The sequence below is a fragment of the Columba livia genome, unplaced genomic scaffold (genome assembly GCF_036013475.1).
Source record: "Columba livia isolate bColLiv1 breed racing homer unplaced genomic scaffold, bColLiv1.pat.W.v2 Scaffold_127, whole genome shotgun sequence".
Classification (NCBI taxonomy): Eukaryota; Metazoa; Chordata; class Aves; order Columbiformes; family Columbidae; genus Columba; species Columba livia.
Window position 1 is genome coordinate 929,208 of NW_027043024.1, and position 19,068 is coordinate 948,275.

A 19,068-nucleotide genomic window follows, 5' to 3' on the forward strand; every position below is an offset into this window, starting at 1 on the left:
TTTTGTTGCTCATATATTTATAGGAACATTTCTTGTTGCCTTTCGCAGTGGTGCCCAGGCTCAGCTCTAGTTGGTCTCTGGCCTTTCTAATTTTCTCCCTGCATAACTTTGCGGCATTCTTGTATTCCTCTTGAGCAGCCTGCCCCTCCTTGCAAAGCTTATCAATTCTCCCTTTATTCCCAAGTTCCAGCTGCAGCTCTCTATTCAGCTAGGCCAGAAATTCTTCCCCGCCATCTCGTCTTTAGGCAGACAGGGACAGCGTGCTTCTGTGCCTCTAAGATTTCCTTCTTGAAGAGAGACCAGTTTTCCTGGGCTGCTTTGTCCTTCAGGACTGCTTCCCAAGGGACTCTGCCAAGCAGGCTCCTGAACAGGTCCAAGTTTACCCCTTGGAAGTCCAAGGTGGCAGTTCTGCTGAGCATCCTGCTAACTTCTCCAAGAACGGAAAACTCCGTCATTTCATGGTCACTATGCCCAAGGCGACCTCCCTGTTGCCCACGAGTCCTTCTGTATTTCTTTTGATGGTATCCATGCAGGTCCTGGTCACGTAAGAGCTCACTTGTTGCTGGTGGCAGCTTTCCTGTTGGGGGCACCGCTTTCCAGCAGCCCATGAACCAACCCCACTGGTGCCCAGTGCCGTGAGCACTGCAAGTGGGACCACTCTGTGCACAGGGACCCCCTGTCCCCAGGGCGGCCGTGCCAGCACCCCCAGCCACCTCCAGCCCCAGGAACCCAGAGTGAGCGGAAACCACAACTTGGCAAATACCAGAAAAAGACAGAGAGTGCAGGTCTGAAAAAACATGAATAAATATATTTACAGGAAAAAACAGAAAAGTAAACCTATTTAGAGAAAGAAACCCGAACTACAACAAACGAAATACAATCAACATACTACTTAATACATACAACATAAACATACACTACACTATCAATAAACACACACTACAAATCAATACACTACGTAAATACACACAACAAACTACTAACTCCCTCTTCTGTCTATCCCACCCCACCAAGCCCATCATCAACATATCATCTACCCATCCACTTCCATTTCCTCTAACATGTCACTGTCCACTTCCATTTCTTCCTCCGCATCCTCATCCACTTCCATGTCTTCATCCATCTGCACTTGATCCACCTCCATGTCTTCTTCAATGTTTTCATCCACCTCCATCTCCTCTACCTGCTCAGCCCCCATGCAGCAACTGGCTCTCCAGCCCCCAGCACAGTGTGGTGTAGCCTAAGGCAAAAGCCAAGCAGAAAAGTGCATTGGTCCTGCCCTGGGCAGCTCAGCAGAGCTGTGGGACAGGGGTCTCAGCACCCCTGACCCCTCTTGCTGCCCAGGGAGAGCTGTGGGGTGATGGGTCCCCTGGGCACTTCGCCAGCAGGAGCTGCCTGGACTTGGGGCAGCTCGTGGGCCACCAGCACCCACGGGCCAGCACCTGCATCCGGAGTATCCCGTGCTTTGTGCGCTTCGGCATCTTGGGGAGCTCGGTGTTCTTGCAGGTCTGTGGGAGCAGAGAGGGCAGGGGTGAGCAGCCATGTCCCTGCCCCATGGGGTGTCACAGGCACAGACCCCAGCCCCACACCTGCCTTGGTGCCCAGAAGCTCCTTACCTTGCACAGGTGTTTTCTTGGCTGCGTGCTGCTCCCCGGGCAGGGCTGGGCTGCCCTGGCTCCAGCCTGGAAAGGGGCAGAGGAGGCACGGGCTCAGGCTCCGGGCAGCACCAGCTGCTCCTGCTGAGCATCCCTCTGACACGAGCCCGGGGTGCCCTGGGCTCTCATGGGGACGTGTCCCACAGGCAGGGATGCTCGATTTCAGCAGGGGACGAGCAGCCCAGAAGGGCTTCTCCCAGCCCGTGGCCTTGCAGGGGTGGCTGGAGAGGATGAGCTGAGCTCCTGGTCCCCAAGCTCCCCAGAATGGGGTCCCCACCCCACGCCATCCCCGCAGTGCCTGCTCCCGCCTGCCCGGGCAGTGGAGGTGCCCAAAGCCATGGAGCGGGACTGTACCTCCAGCAACACAAGTCTCCTCTTGCTCCGGAGCTTCACAACAAAAGACGGGTTGAGCAGAAAAAAGGGACTGAGGTGCTGGGTGTAGGCGAGAAGGGTTGGGTTATGCAGTCGAGGCACTGGGAATGGGAGAGAAGGGCTGGACTGGGAGCAGGGTAAGCGGGAAGAAAGCAAGAGGAGCAGACAAGGTGGGCAGTGCTGAGAGATGGAGAGGGTCGCTGTGGTGTGCTTGTTGCCAGGCACCAGCGCTGCAGATGGAACACGAGCCGTGACATCACACCTGGGTTGCATGGGCACTCTGGTTTGGCTGAGCAGCAGGGATGGGGATGACCCGCTCTCAGTGGTGGTTATGGAGCTACTAACCTGCCTTTTCACCAGTTTCATCATCCCAACCAGTCCTACTTCCATGTAGCCTTGAGCGGTTCTTCCCAACCGTCCCGTCATGCCCAGCAGCCATCCTCACTCCTCAGAAATGTTGTTCTCCAGCTGGTTCCTGCAGTAGCTGAAGTTCACCTCCCTGTCCATGGCCATCCCTTTGCAGGTCTGGTCTCGCTCTGCCCCTGTACAGCACAGCTGCTCTTCCACGTGGGCACCAATGGCACCACAAGTCCCAGCCTGGGTACTGTCAAGGAAGACCAGAAAGCCTTGGGGTACAAGTGAATAAATCTAATGCCCAGGTCATCTTTTCCTCCCCTCTACCAATTAAAGGAAAGGGCGCAGACAGAAAGAGATGTATAATGCACATCAACTCCATGCTCTGTGGCTGGTGGTGTCCTAAGGGTTTGGGCTGCTATGACAATGGGACATTGATGACTATAAGCAGCTAGGAAGGGATGGGATCCACCTGTCTAGAAGAGGCGAGGGAATGTTTGGCAGCAGGCTGGCCAACTTGGTGAGGTGGGCTTTCAGCTGAAGGGCTTGGGGACAGTGTCCAAAGTGGCAAAACCCGTGCCAACACATCCAACTGGGGAAAACAAGCCAGACCAACCAGAGAAGCGACAAATGTTCCTGAGCTGCCTCCCAAGATGAGGACCAAAAGGTCAACCAGCTCCAGGGTGTGTATGGCTGTGGTGGATCCTTCTGCAGACCTCACGGGAAACCTGCACACTCGATTCCTTCTCTGAAATGTCTGTGCACCAACGCACGCAGCACGGGGAACAAACAGGAACAGCGAGAGATCCGTGTATGGTCACACAGCCACGATCTCTTTGCCATTCTAGAGACACGGTGGCGCAGCTCACACAACTGGAAGGGTCTGTACTTTTTTGGAAAGACAGACCAGCAAGGGCAGTGGGGGAGTTGCGCTTTATGTGAGAGAGCAACTCGAATGTATCAAGCTCTGCCTGAGGGGATGAAAAATGAGTCCAGAGCTTATGGGTAAAAACAAACGGCCAGACTAACATGGGGTGACGTGTTGTGGGTGTTTCCTACAGGCCCTGAGCAGAAAGAGAAGCCGATGAGTCTTCTCCCAAGTTGGTGGATAACAGGCTGACCATGAGGCAGCAATGTGCCCTTGTGGCCAAGAGTCTCCTGGGGGGCATTAGGAAGAACATGACCAGCAGGTCAAGGCGGGTTATCTTCCCTGTCTGATCTACCCTGGAGAGGCCGCATCTGGAGTTGTGTGTCCAGCTCTGGGCTCCCCAGCTTACAAAGGAGAAGGAATTACTGGAGAGCGTCCAGTGGAGAGACACAGAGATGATGAGGGCTCTGGAGCTTCTTTCTGAAGAGGCAAGACTGAGAGAATTGGGTCTGTTTGGCCTGGAGAAGACAAGCTGACAGGGGATCATGTTTATGCTGCTAAATATCCCCAGGGTGGGTGTGAAGAGGATGGGCCAAACTCTTTTCAGTGGTGCCCAATGACAGGGTGAGGGGCAACGGGCACAGAATGACACACAGGAGGATCTGTCTTGACATGAGGAGAAACCTCTTTATTGTGAGGGTGCCAGAGCCCTGGAACAGGCTGTCTAGAGAGGATGGAGAGTCTCCTCCTCTGGAGACACTCAGAACACACGTAGATGCCATTCTGTGCCATCTGCTCTGGTGAACCCGGTCTAGCAGGTGGGTTGGACTAGGTGATCTCCAGAGGTCCTTCCCAACCCCAACCAGTCTGTGATTCCGTGTTGAGCTTCTCAAGAGACGAGAGGCCCTGCAGAGGCATCTGGACAGACTGGAGCATTGGGCGATGACGAATGGGTTGATGTGTAACAAGCCAAATGTGGGTTCTGCCCCTGGGAGGGGGCAACAGCTGCACAAATCTAAACGAGGAGAGGAGCAGCTGGAGAGCAGCCCTGCAGAAAGGGATCTGGGGTGCTGGGGGGGCAGCGGCTCAGGAGCCAGCAGTGTGCCCGGGCTCAGACAGGGCAAACGTCGTCTTGGGGACGTCAAACACAGCCCGACCAGCCAGCCAAGAGAAGGGATTGTCCCACTGGGTCCAGGCTTGGTGCAGCCTCACCTGGAGCACTGTGTGTCGGGCTGGGCCCCACCATTTGAGAAGGACTTGAATGTCCTTGCATGCGTCCAGAGGAGAGGAACAGCTCCCACTGGCTCCAGCCCGGAGGCTTCTGCAAGCTGGGAGCAACCCCGGTCCTGACCCCAGCCTGGTGGGGAACAGCTCCAAAGCCCTGCACATGGGTAGGTTCAGAGCCTTAAACAGCAGCACCTACAGCTGCAAAACCTTCTCCCTGATCCCGGCACAAGCCGTTCCCAAGGCTCTCATGGCTCACTCATTGCTGGTGACAGCTTTGCTGTTGGGGACACCGCTCACCAGCAACTCATGAACCAACCCCACTGGTGCCCAGTGCCATGTCTCTGCAAGTGGGAGCCCTCTGTGCACAGGGACCCCCTGTCCCCGGGGTGGCCGTGCCAGCACCCCCAGCCACCTCCAGCCCCAGGAACCCAGAGCGAGCGGAAACCACAGCTCTGCAGATACAAGAAAATGACAGAGAGCACAGGGCTGAAAAAACATAAATCAATCTATTTACCAAAACAAACAAACACACAAAGAAACAAATCTATGTACAGAAAAAACAACTACAACTAAGTACAAAAAACCCTAAAGCTCCTGTCTAATGTATAACCCACCCACCAACATTATTGCAGCTGCTGCAGGCAGTGGCTGGGGAGCACGTTCCTATCCGGCTGCTGGTACATCCATCTGTGATCTTCATCTATCCATCCACATCCATTGCCTCCTCGATCTCTGCATCTACCTCCATTTCTTCCTCTGTCCCTTCGTCCACATCCATCATCTCTTCCTCCACCGTCACATCAACCTCCATCTGTTCTTCCACCATCACATCTACATCCATCTTCTCCTCCATCTCTCCTTCCTTGACCCCAGCAGCCGGACATGCAGCTCCCCAGCCAGATGTGGTGTATCCTAAGCCCAAATACAAGAAGAAAAGTGCATTGGTCCTGCCCTGACAAGCCCAGCGCACCTGTGGGACAGGGGTCTCAGCACCCCAACCCCTCTCGCTGCCCAGGGAGAGCTATGGTGTGACAGGGCCCAATGGTATGTCTCCAGCAGTAGCTGCTTGGAGTCTGGGCAGCTCCTGGGCCACCAGCACCCACGGGCCAGCACCTGCAGCCTCTGGATCCTGTGCTTTGTGCCCTTCAGCAGATTTGGGAGTGACACGGTATTGCAGATGTGCGGGAGAAGAAAGGGCAGGGGTGAGCAGCCACGTCCCTGCCCTGTGGGGTGCCCCAGGCACAGACCCCAGCCCCACACCTGCCTCGGGACCCAGAAGCTCCTTACCTTGCACAGGTGGGTATTTTGCCTCTGCGCACCTCCACGGGCAGGGCTGGGCTGCCCTGGCTCCAGCCTGGAAAGGGGCAGAGGAGGCACGGGCTTAGGCTCCGGGCAGCACCAGCTGCTCCTGCTGAGCATCCCTCTGACACGAGCCCGGGGTGCCCTGGGCTCCCATGGGGACGTGTCCCACAGGCAGGGATGCTCGATTTCAGCAGGGGACGAGCAGCCCAGAAGGGCTTCTCCCAGCCCGTGGCCTTGCAGGGCTGGGTGGAGAAGACAAGCTGAGCTCCTGGCCCCTGAGCTCCCCAGAGTGGGGTCCCATGCCACGCCAGCCCCCCAGGCAGTGGGGGCCATACCTCCAGCAGCGCAGTTTTCCTCTTCTTCAAGACCTTCATAACAAAAAAAAGTGGGAAGGGAAAGACGGGACTGAGTTGGTGGGAGCAGGTGAGAAGGTTGGATTTTGCAGCCAAGGCACGGGGAATGGGATACAAGGGCTGGACTGGGAACAGGGCAAGTGGTAAGAAAGCAAAAAGGGAAGACAGGATGGGCTTTGCTCAGTGCTGGTGGGATTCTCTTTGTTGTGGTCGTTGCCGGGCACCAGCGCTGCAGGTGGAACATGGGCCGTGACATCACACCTGGGTTGCATGGGCACTCTGGGGTTGGCTGCGCAGCAGGGATGGGGGTGACACCCCCTCAGTGCTGGTTATGGAGGTACTACTCTGCCCCCTCCACCGAATTTTTAATCCCAACCAGTTCTACTTCCATGCAGCCTTGAGCGGTTCTTCCCAACCGTCCTGTCATGCCCGGCAGCCATCCTCACCCCTCACAAATGTTGTTCTCCAGCTGATTCCTGCAGTAGCTGAAGTTCACCTCCCTGTCCATGGCCATCCCTTTGCAGGCTCTGGTCTCGCTCTGCCCCTGTACAGCACAGCTGCTCTTCCACGTGGGCACCAATGGCACCACAAGTCCCAGCCTGGGTACTGTCAAGGAAGACCAGAAAGCCTTGGGAGTACAAGTGAATAAATCTGATGCCCAGGTCATCTTTCCCTCCCTTCTACCAATTAAAGGAAAGGGCGCAGACAGAAAGAGATGTATAATGCACATCAGCTCCATGCTCTGTGGCTGGTGGCGTCCTAAGGGTTTTGGCTGCTATGACAATGGGACATTGATGACTATAAGCAGCTAGGGAGGGATGGGATCCACCTGTCTAGAAGAGGCGAGGGAATGTTTGGCAGCAGGCTGGCCAACTTGGTGAGGTGGGCTTTCAGCTGAAGGCCTTGGGGACAGTGTCCAAAGTGGCAAAACCCATGCCAACACATCCAACTGGGTAAAATAAGCCAGACCAACCAGAGAAGCGACAAATGTTCCTGAGCTGCCTCCCAAGATGAGGACCAGAAGGCCAACCAGCTCCAGGGTGTGTATGGCTGTGGTGGATCCTTCTGCAGACCTCACGGGAAACCTGCACACTCGATTCCTTCTCTGAAATGTCTGTGCACCAACGCACGCAGCACGGCGAACAAACATGAACAGCGAGAGATCCGTGTATGGTCACACAGCCACGATCTCTTTGCCATTCTAGAGACACGGTGGCGCAGCTCACACAACTGGAAGGGTCTGTACTTTTTTGGAAAGACAGGCCAGCAAGGGCAGTGGGGGAGTTGCGCTTTATGTGAGAGAGCAACTCGAATGTATCAAGCTCTGCCTGAGGGGATGAAAAATGAGTCCAGAGCTTATGGGTAAAAACAAACGGCCAGACTAACATGGGGTGACGTGTTGTGGGTGTTTCCTACAGGCCCTGAGCAGAAAGAGAAGCCGATGAGTCTTCTCCCAAGTTGGTGGACAACAGGTTGACCATGAGGCAGCAATGTGCCCTTGTGGCCAAGAGTCTCCTGGGGGGCATTAGGAAGAACATGACCAGCAGGTCAAGGCGGGTTATCTTCCCTGTCTGATCTACCCTGGAGAGGCTGCATCTGGAGTTGTGTGTCCAGCTCTGGGCTCCCCAGCTTACAAAGGAGAAGGAATTACTGGAGAGCGTCCAGTGGAGAGACACAGAGATGATGAGGGCTCTGGAGCTTATTTCTGAAGAGGCAAGACTGAGAGAATTGGGTCTGTTTGGCCTGGAGAAGACAAGCTGACAGGGGATCATGTTTATGCTGCTAAATATCCCCAGGGTGGGTGTGAAGAGGATGGGCCAAACTCTTTTCAGTGGTGCCCAATGACAGGGTGAGGGGCAACGGGCACAGAATGACACACAGGAGGATCTGTCTTGACATGAGGAGAAACTTCTTTACTGTGAGGGTGCCAGAGCCCTGGAACAGGCTGTCTAGAGAGGATGGAGAGTCTCCTCCTCTGGAGACACTCAGAACACACGTAGATGCCATTCTGTGCCATCTGCTCTGGTGAACCCGGTCTAGCAGGTGGGTTGGACTAGGTGATCTCCAGAGGTCCTTCCCAACCCCAACCAGTCTGTGATTCCGTGTTGAGCTTCTCAAGAGACGAGAGGCCCTGCAGAGGCATCTGGACAGACTGGAGCACTGGGCGATGACGAATGGGTTGATGTGTAACAAGCCAAATGTGGGTTCTGCCCCTGGGAGGGGGCAACAGCTGCACAAATCTAAACGAGGAGAGGAGCAGCTGGAGAGCAGCCCTGCAGAAAGGGATCTGGGGTGCTGGGGGGGCAGCGGCTCAGGAGCCAGCAGTGTGCCCGGGCTCGGACAGGGCAAACGGCGTCTTGGGGACGTCAAACACAGCCCGACCAGCCAGCCAAGAGAAGGGATTGTCCCACTGGGTCCAGGCTTGGTGCAGCCTCACCTGGAGCACTGTGTGTCGGGCTGGGCCCCACCATTTGAGAAGGACTTGAATGTCCTTGCATGCGTCCAGAGGAGAGGAACAGCTCCCACTGGCTCCAGCCCGGATGCTTCTGCAAGCTGGGAGCAACCCCGGTCCTGACACCAGCCTGATGGGGAACAGCTCCAAAGCCCTGCGCATGGGTAGGTTCAGAGCCTTAAACAGCAGCACCTACAGCTGCAAAACCTTCTCCCTGATCCCGGCACAAGCCGTTCCCAAGGCTCTCATGGCTCACTCATTGCTGGTGACAGCTTTGCTGTTGGGGACACCGCTCTCCAGCAGCCCATGAACCAACCCCACTGGTGCACAGTGCCATGTCTCTGCAAGGGAGACCCCTCTGTGCACAGGGACCCCCTGTCCCCGGGGTGGCCGTGCCAGCACCCCCAGCCACCTCCAGCCCCAGGAACCCAGAGCGAGCGGAAACCACAGCTCTGCAGATACAAGAAAATGACAGAGAGCACAGGCTGAAAAAACATAAATCAATCTATTTACCAAAACAAACAAACACACAAAGAAACAAATCTATGTACAGAAAAAACAACTACAACTAAGTACAAAAAACCCTAAAGCTCCTGTCTAATGTATAACCCACCCACCAACATTATTGCAGCTGCTGCAGGCAGTGGCTGGGGAGCACGTTCCTATCCGGCTGCTGGTACATCCATCTGTGATCTTCATCTATACATCCACATCCATTGCCTCCTCGATCTCTGCATCTACCTCCATTTCTTCCTCTGTCCCTTCGTCCACATCCATCATCTCTTCCTCCACCGTCACATCAACCTCCATCTGTTCTTCCACCATCACATCTACATCCATCTTCTCCTCCATCTCTCCTTCCTTGACCCCAGCAGCCGGACATGCAGCTCCCCAGCCAGATGTGGTGTATCCTAAGCCCAAATACAAGCAGAAAAGTGCATTGGTCCTGCCCTGACCAGCCCAGCGCACCTGTGGGACAGGGGTCTCAGCACCCCAACCCCTCTCGCTGCCCAGGGAGAGCTATGGTGTGACAGGACCCAATGGTATGTCTCCAGCAGTAGCTGCTTGGAGTCTGGGCAGCTCCTGGGCCACCAGCACCCACGGGCCAGCACCTGCAGCCTCTGGATCCTGTGCTTTGTGCCCTTCAGCAGGTTTGGGAGTGACGCAGTCTTACAGATGTGCGGGAGCAGAGAGGGCAGGGGTGAGCAGCCATGTCCCTGCCCTGTGGGGTGCCCCAGGCACAGACCCCAGCCCCACACCTGCCTTGGGACCCAGAAGCTCCTTACCTTGCACAGGTGGGTATTTTGCCTCTGCGCACCTCCACGGGCAGGGCTGGGCTGCCCTGGCTGCAGCCTGGAAAGGGGCAGAGGAGGCACGGGCTTAGGCTCCGGGCAGCACCAGCTGCTCCTGCTGAGCATCCCTCTGACACGAGCCGGGGTGCCCTGGGCTCCCATGGGGACGTGTCCCACAGGCAGGGATGCTCGATTTCAGCAGGGGACGAGCAGCCCAGAAGGGCTTCTCCCAGCCCGTGGCCTTGCAGGGCTGGGTGGAGAAGACAAGCTGAGCTCCTGGCCCCTGAGCTCCCCAGAGTGGGGTCCCATGCCACGCCAGCCCCCCAGGCAGTGGGGGCCATACCTCCAGCAGCGCAGTTTTCCTCTTCTTCAAGAACTTCATAACAAAAAAAAGTGGGAAGAGAAAGATGGGACTGAGTTTGTGGGAACAGGTGAGAAGGTTGGATTTTGCAGCCAGGGCACGGGGAACGGGATATAAGGGCTGGACTGGGAACAGGGCAAGTGGTAAGAAAGCAAAAAGGGAAGACAGGATGGGCTTTGCTCAGTGCTGGTGGGATTCTCTTTGTTGTGGTCGTTGCCGGGCACCAGCACTGCGGATGGAACACAGGCCGTGACATCACACCTGGGTTGCGTGGGCACTCTGGGGTTGGCTGCGCAGCAGGGATGGGGGTGACACCCCCTCAGTGCTGGTTATGGAGGTACTACTCTGCCCCCTCCACCGAATTTTTAATCCCAACCAGTCCTACTTCCATGCAGCCTTGAGCGGTTCTTCCCAACCGTCCTGTCATGCCCGGCAGCCATCCTCACCCCTCACAAATGTTGTTCTCCAGCTGGTTCCTGCAGTAGCTGAAGTTCACCTCCCTGTCCATGGCCATCCCTTTGCAGGTCTGGTCTCGCTTTGCCCCTGTACAGCACAGCCGCTCTTCCACGTGGGCACCAATGGCACCGCAAGTCCCAGCCTGGGTACTGTCAAGGAAGACCAGAAAGCCTTGGGGTACAAGTGAATAAATCTGATGCCCAGGTCATCTTTCCCTCCCTTCTACCAATTAAAGGAAAGGGCGCAGACAGAAAGAGATGTATAATGCACATCAACTCCATGCTTTGTGGCTGGTGGCGTCCTAAGGGTTTTGGCTGCTATGACAATGGGACATTGATGACTATAAGCAGCTAGGAAGGGATGGGATCCACCTGTCTAGAAGAGGCGAGGGAATGTTTGGCAGCAGGCTGGCCAACTTGGTGAGGTGGGCTTTCAGCTGAAGGGCTCGGGGACAGTGTCCAAAGTGGCAAAACCCATGCCAACACATCCAACTGGGGAAAATAAGCCAGACCAACCAGAGAAGCGACAAATGCTCCTGAGCTGCCTCCCAAGATGAGGACCAGAAGGTCAACCAGCTCCAGGGTGTGTATGGCTGTGGTGGATCCTTCTGCAGACCTCACGGGAAACCTGCACACTCGATTCCTTCTCTGAAATGTCTGTGCACCAACGCACGCAGCACGGCGAACAAACAGGAACAGCGAGAGATCCGTGTATGGTCACACAGCCACGATCTCTTTGCCATTCTAGAGACACGGTGGCACAGCTCACACAACTGGAACGCTGTCACAGAAGGGTCTGTACTTTTTTGGAAAGACAGGCCAGCAAGGGCAGTGGGGGAGTTGCGCTTTATGTGAGAGAGCAACTCGAATGTATCAAGCTCTGCCTGAGGGGATGAAAAATGAGTCCAGAGCTTATGGGTAAAAATGAAGGGCCAGACTAACATGGGGTGACGTGTTGTGGGTGTTTCCTACAGGCCCTGAGCAGAAAGAGAAGCCAATGAGTCTTCTCCCAAGTTGGTGGACAACAGGTTGACCATGAGGCAGCAATGTGCCCTTGTGGCCAAGAGTCTCCTGGGGAGCATTAGGAAGAGCGTGACCAGCAGGTCGAGGCAGATTATCTTCCCTCTCTGATCTACCCTGGTGAGGCCGCATCTGGAGTTGTGTGTCCAGCTCTGGACTCCCCAGCTTACAAAGGAGAAGGAATTACTGGAGAGAGTCCAGTGGAGAGACACAGAGATGATGAGGGCTCTGGAGCTTATTTCTGAAGAGGCAAGACTGAGAGAATTGGGTCTGTTTGGCCTGGAGAAGAGAAGCTGACAGGGGATCGTGTTTATGCTGCTAAATATCCCCAGGGTGGGTGTGAAGAGGTTGGGCCAAACTCTTTTCAGTGGTGCCCAATGACAGGGTGAGGGGCAACGGGCACAGAATGACACACAGGAGGATCTGTCTTGACATGAGGAGAAACCTCTTTATTGTGAGGGTGCCAGAGCCCTGGAACAGGCTGTCTAGAGAGGATGGAGAGTCTCCTCCTCTGGAGACACTCAGAACACACGTAGATGCCATTCTGTGCCATCTGCTCTGGTGAACCCGGTCTAGCAGGTGGGTTGGACTAGGTGATCTCCAGAGGTCCTTCCCAACCCCAACCAGTCTGTGATTCCGTGTTGAGCTTCTCAAGAGACGAGAGGCCCTGCAGAGGCATCTGGACAGACTGGAGCATTGGGTGATGATGAATGGGTTGATGTGTAACAAGCCAAATGCGGGTTCTGCCCCTGGGAGGGGGCAACAGCTGCACAAATCTAAATGAGGAGAGGAGCAGCTGGAGAGCAGCCCTGCAGAAAGGGACCTGGGGTGCTGGGGGGGCAGCGGCTCAGGAGCCAACAGTGTGCCCGGGCTCGGAGAGGGCAAACGGCGTCTTGGGGATGTCAAACACAGCCCGACCAGCCAGCCAAGAGAAGGGATTGTCCCACTGGGTCCAGGCTTGGTGCAGCCTCACCTGGAGCACTGTGTGTCGGGCTGGGCCCCACCATTTGAGAAGGACTTGAATGTCCTTGCATGCGTCCAGAGGAGAGGAACAGCTCCCACTGGCTCCAGCCCGGAGGCTTCTGCAAGCTGGGAGCAACCCCGGTCCTGACCCCAGCCTGGTGGGGAACAGCCCCAAAGCCCTGCACATGTGTAGGTTCAGAGCCTTAAACAGCAGCACCTACAGCTGCAAAACCTTCTCCCTGATCCCGGCACAAGCCGTTCCCAAGGCTCTCATGGCTCACTCATTGCTGGTGACAGCTTTGCTGTTGGGGACACCGCTCTCCAGCAACTCATGAACCAACCCCACTGGTGCCCAGTGCCATGTCTCTGCAAGTGAGACCCCTCAGTGCACAGGGACCCCCTGTCCCTGGGTTGGCCGTGCCAGCACCCCCAGCCACCTCCAGCCCCAGGAACCCAGAGTGAGCGGAAACCACAGCTCTGCAGATACAAGAAAATGACAGAGAGCACAGGGCTGAAAAAACATAAATCAATATATTTACCAAAACAAACAAACACACAAAGAAACAAAACTATGTACAGGAAAAACAACTAGATACAACAAAGCACAAAAGTCCCTCTCTAATGCACAACCCACCCACAAAGCCCAACAACATCATTGCACTGGCTGCAGGCAGTGGCTGGGGGAACACAGGGGACCTGGAGGGGACGTGAGGATCACAGGGGGCACATGGCCCACACTTTTCCCCCCTGCACCACAATTTACCCCCAATCCCCTCTGGTTTTAGAATCCCGAATAATTTGGGTAGGAAAAGACCCAACCGTTCCCCTGACACCCGAAACCAAAACACCCGTCGCTGATTTATCACGAATCCCTTTGGGCCTCGAGTGTTTTATTCCACCCGAGCGACCCCCGGATGAAACACCGGGACGTTCAAGTTCTCGTGTTTGTAGCAAATTCCCCGTTTTGCCCCATTTTTGTTTCTCAAACTGGGATGAACATCCCTGGCTCTTCTCAAATGCAAAATAACAGGTGTTTCGCTGCCCTCTGGGCTGAACTTCGCTGCTGCTTAATGGGGATAAACCTGGCATTTTTATTAGTGTGAATTTCCTTAATCGGGATCTTCCCTATGATCTTAATGGGGATCACAGTATCACAGTATGTTTGGGATTGGAAGGGACCTCAAAAGATCATCCAGTCCAATCCCCCTGCTGGAGCAGGAACACCTAAGTGAGGTCTCACAGGAACATGTCCAGGAGGGTTTTGAATGTCTCCAGAGAAGGAGACTCCACAACCCCCTTGGGCAGCCTGATCCAGTGCTCTGTCACCCTTACTGAGAAGAAGTTTTTTCTCAAGTTTAAGTGGAACCTCTTGTGTTCCAGCTTGATCCCATCACCCCTTGTCCTATCATTGTTTGCCACCAAGAAGAGCCTGGCTCCATCCTCATGGCACTCACCCTTTATATATTTATAAGCATTAATAAGTTCACCCCTCAGTCTCCTCTTCTCCAAACTAAAGAGACCCAGCTCCCTCAGCCTTTTTTCATAAGGGAGATGCTCCACTCCCTTAATCATCTTTGTTGCCCTACGCTGGACCCTCTCCAGCAGTTCCCTGTCCTTCTGGAACTGAGGGGCCCAGAACTGGACACAATATTCCAGATGTGGTCTCACCAGGGTGGAGTAGAGGGGAAGGAGAACCTCTCTCGATCTACTAGCCACCCCCCTTGTAATACACCCCAGGATGCCATTGGCTTCCTGGCCACAAGGGCCCAGTGCTGGCTCATGGTCATCCTGCTGTCCCCAGGACCCCCAGGTCCCTTTCCCCTACACTGCTCTCTAACATGTAATTTCCCAACCTATACTGGAACCTGGGGTTGTTCCTGCCCAGATGCAGGACTTCCCTTGTTAAATTTCATCAGGTTATTCCCTGCCCAACTCTCCAGCCTGTCCAGGTCCTGCTGGATGGCAGCACAGCCTTCTGGTGTGTCAGCCACACCTCCCAGCTTGGTGTCATCAGCAAACTTGCTGATAGTACACTCCATTCCCTCGTCTAAATCGTTAATTAATATATTGAATAATATTGGCCCCAGTACTGACCCCTGAGGCACTGCACTAGATACTGGCCTCCAACTAGACTCCACACTGTTGACTACCACTCTCTGGCTTCTCTCCTTAAGCCAGTTCGCAACCCACCTCACTACTCTATTGTCTAAACCACACCTCCTCAACTTAGCTGTGAGGATGCTGTGGGAAACTGTGTCAAAGGCTTTACTGAGGTCAAGGTAGACCACATCCACCGCTCTGCCATCATCCATCCACCTTGTTACCTTCTCATAAAAGGCTATGAGGTTGGTCAAGCACGACTTACCCTTGGTAAAGCCATGCTGACTGCCCCTAATAACCCTCTTATCCTTGATATGCCTTGAGATGGCACCAAGGAGAAGCTGTTCCATTACTTCCCCAGGGACAGAGGTGAGGCTGACCGGTCTATAATTAACCGGGTCCTCCTTCTTGCCCTTCTTTAACGATTTGGACGAGGGAATTGAGTGACTGTCAGCAAGTTTGCTGATGACACCAAGCTGGGAGGAGTGGTGACATGCCAGAAGGCTGTGCTGCCATCCAGAGACCTGGACAGGCTGGAGAGTTGGGCGGGGAATAACCTGATGAAATTTAGCAAGGGCAAGTGTAGAGTCCTGCATCTGGGCAGGAACAACCCCAGGTTCCAGTATAGGTTGGGAAATTACATATTAGAGAGCAGTGTAGGGGAAAGGGACCTGGGGGTCTTGGTGGACAACAGGATGACCATGAGCCAGCACTGTGCCCTTGTGGCCACGAAGGCCAATGGCATTCTGGGGTGGTCAGTAGATCGAGAGTGGTTCTCCTTTCCCTCTACTCCGCCCTGGTGAGACCACATCTGGAATATTGTGTCCAGATCTGGGCCCCTCAGTTCCAGAAGGACAGGGAACTGCTGGAGAAGGTCCAGCATAGGGCAACAAAGATGCTGGAGGGAGTGGAGCACCTCCCTTATGAAGAAAGGCTGAGGGAGCTGGGTCTCTTTAGTTTGGAGAAGAGGAGACTGAGGGGTGACCTTATTAATGTTTATAAATATATAAAGAGTGAGTGCCACAAGGACGGAGCCAGGCTCTTCTCGGTGTCAAACAATGGTAGGACAAGGGGTAATGGGATCAAGCTGGAACACAAGAGGTTCCTCTTAAATTTGAGAAGAAACTTCTTCTCAGTGAGGGTGACAGAGCACTGGAACAGGCTGCCCAGGGGGGTTGTGGAGTCTCCTTCTCTGCAGACATTCAAAACCCTCCTGGACATGTTCCTGTGTGACCTCACCTAGGTGTTCCTGCTCCAGCAGGGGGATTAGACTGGATGATCTTTTGAGGTCCCTTCCAATCCCTAACATTCTGTGATTCTGTGATTCTGTGACTGTGGGCATTCCAGTAGCTTCTCTGCTCCCCCACACTGGCTGTGCCTGCCCCTGAAGCCTCCAAGTGTCCCCCACACTGGCCACAGGTGCCCAGCGGCTCCCTGGCACCTCAGCACTCCCTTCTCCTAAAGGCCCTGGCCAGGGGCTCTGGGGCCAAACGAAAGAAGCTGTAGCAGAGAGAGGGAGATGTGGCCACTCCTTCCATGATGGAGGAGGGAGAGGGAGAGAGGGGAGTTTGATCCTGCCACAGAAGGGTCACCCTAACTTTTCCCTGGCTGAATGTTTATAATAAATGTACTGCATTTTTAGAAAAATAGTGCAGCTTTAGTTTCTACCAGGAGGGTGTGTTTTTGTGCCATTGACATTTCACACATATTATACCAATTTATTTCTTGCCTGTTCAGTTGCTTTCTACGCATGTCTTGTTCTGTTGATAGGGAACCATCCAGAATTTGTATTTAGTTTTGATATTGTTCGGTCAGCTGCTAATCCAAATTAACTAATCTTTAATTTTCCAGTGCTCTCCTGTTTCATCCTTTGGCAGGTGATGTTCTTGTCACCAGGTAAAACATCCTTCCCACATGTAATTTGGATGGCTTCTAGCTGATCCACGGTGCTTCATGTGTTCTAACGTCTGCCTTCTCCACCATGTGGTGATGGATCTGTCTCTGTGTTTGTGTGGCAGGCGTCACATCAGCAGCATTGTCCTAGCCAGGTCACTGCATCTCTTTCTGTTCTCCCTCTGCTGTCACCATGACTGTACCAGCGCTCTTATGTGCTTTCTGACCTCATGGACCCTCTGGTCCTGCCTCCCTCCTGCTGGTCAATCCTGTTGCTGCAAGAGAAGTGATGACCAGTCAGTGTCCCCTCTGTGGCACCTGGACCTTCCAGAGCTGGACGGCTGGTGGGAACTGTCACCATCAGCCAAGGCTCTGTGTGAAGTCTTCTCCTGGCACAGGAACAGCTCTGGCTGTGCCTGCTGAGCACCACGCTGCACCACGGAGAACAGCAACACTGGTATAGTGGGTCTCTATGGGGCTCTATGGGTCCCTATGGTCTCTATGGGTCCCTACGGGTCTCTATGGGTCCCTATGGTCTCTATGGGTCTGTATGGGTCTCTATGGTCTCCATGGGGCCTTATGGGTCCCTATGGTCTCTATGGGTCTCTGTGGGTCCCTGTGGGAAAGCTGACGGGGGGACCTGTCGACCCCAGCAGCCCTGGGCCCCAGCATGGCCCAGTTCAGCAGCCCTAGGCCCGAGGCTCAGCCCAGGGGCAGCCCCACAACCAGGGTCAGAGCGGTTCCTGCTGCTGCCCCGAGGGTCACCAGCCCCAGGCAGCCCTGAGCCAGAGTGCAGGTGTCTGAGCTGGGCTGAGCTGGAAGGGGCTGCAAAACAGCTCATCGGAGGAGGCGATGGAAGAAGGTGCCATGTGTGTGGCACCAGGGGTGAACCGACACCCTCAGTTTGGTATCTGGACCCGTGCTGGGCTTGCACACGGACTAAGCCCCAGCTCAGAGCACAAATTGCTGTTCCCAGCCCTGGGTGCCAAGTGCTGGTCCTGTTCTCTCCTCCCTGGTACGGCCCGAGCGCACGACTGCCCTGCCTGCTCCTGCCTTGGGGCTTGGGGAGCTCGGGTCAAAAGGAAAGACAGACTCGTGTGGTTACGGGATCTCTTAAGTGTCCTGGGATTGCTTTGCTCTGTAACGTTCCCACACTATTAACTCAATATGTGCCCAGAGAGGCAAATAAGTCCATGAACCCACTTTCCAGTTAAGGTTTCCTTCTCACAAAAACCCACACTTCCATTTTCTCATCGGCAACAGACTGAAAGATGGAAGCTGAAGCAGCACGTGCCTCTTGTGAAAACAGGTAACAACAGATGGTTCCACTCAGTCGATCCTTAGTTGCTTCTTGCATAGGCAAACTGTCCATTAATTTAATCTCTGGTGTCCAGGCAGGGCCTTGCTGATGTTCCTGTGTCACAGCAAGAGTGTGGATGTCAGGCTTTCTGCAGATTTGTGACTGAGTTTTCCTGTTTCTTTTAATTAGGACAATCTTGCTGCGGACTCCTGAAGTCTCTCATAAGCTGGTGGGTTTAGAGAAGGACAGGGAGCTCGAGTGAGCTCAGAGAGGACCAGGCAGCATCACAGGCAAAGCAGACGGGAACTCGGCTGGGTGAACATTAATGGAATTTATTGACAGATGCAACTGCTGTGTCTCCCCCATCTTTGGGCAGATCACCGTGCACCCTGAACCGATAGAGGCAGGTGTAGTCCGGGTGGCCCCAGTTGCTCAGCACTTGCAGCCTGATGTAATTCATGACCCCAGGGAGCTCGTTCTGCAATGACAAGAAGAAATGAGTCGCCTTTTCCTCTCTGGCACGTGAGCGCTGACAGAAGTGCCACAGCAACGGCCTCGTTCAACAGCTTCCTTCCTGCTGCCCCGCGGGTGCTTTGACCTGTGGTGGTCCAGATGTTCTTATCCTGCTCTACCCCATTGGGTCATGAGAACAGCAAAGGAAGAAGCAGCTACCAGATGCCTCAGCAAATACACTGGAAAGTTCTCGCCTGCTTTGAGGCACACGTTTCCACCGTCAGAAGACCCAGTGCTGGGGTCAGTATAATGTTTTGTTCCCTTCTCTAGAAAGCCACAGAAACAGAATGGCCTCCCTGTCACTACTCACTGCCAGCACCAACAGAATCCTCAGGAAGCCCAGTATTTCTGGTCTTTAAATGGCAGAACAGCAGTCGTGCATCCTACAGGATGTGGCCGCTTGTGTGCACTTGGGGTCTAGACAGTCAAGCTGATTCCAGCTTCAACTGTGGCACTTCTAAGCACTAAGCACCCAAAATGAAAGAGAAGACCGGCATTCCAGACATCTCCCACCAGGAAGTTAAAGCAAAAGAAAGGCCAGTGTGGCACACACTCAAGGACAGGGGTGCCTGTAGCCCTTTGGCAGGG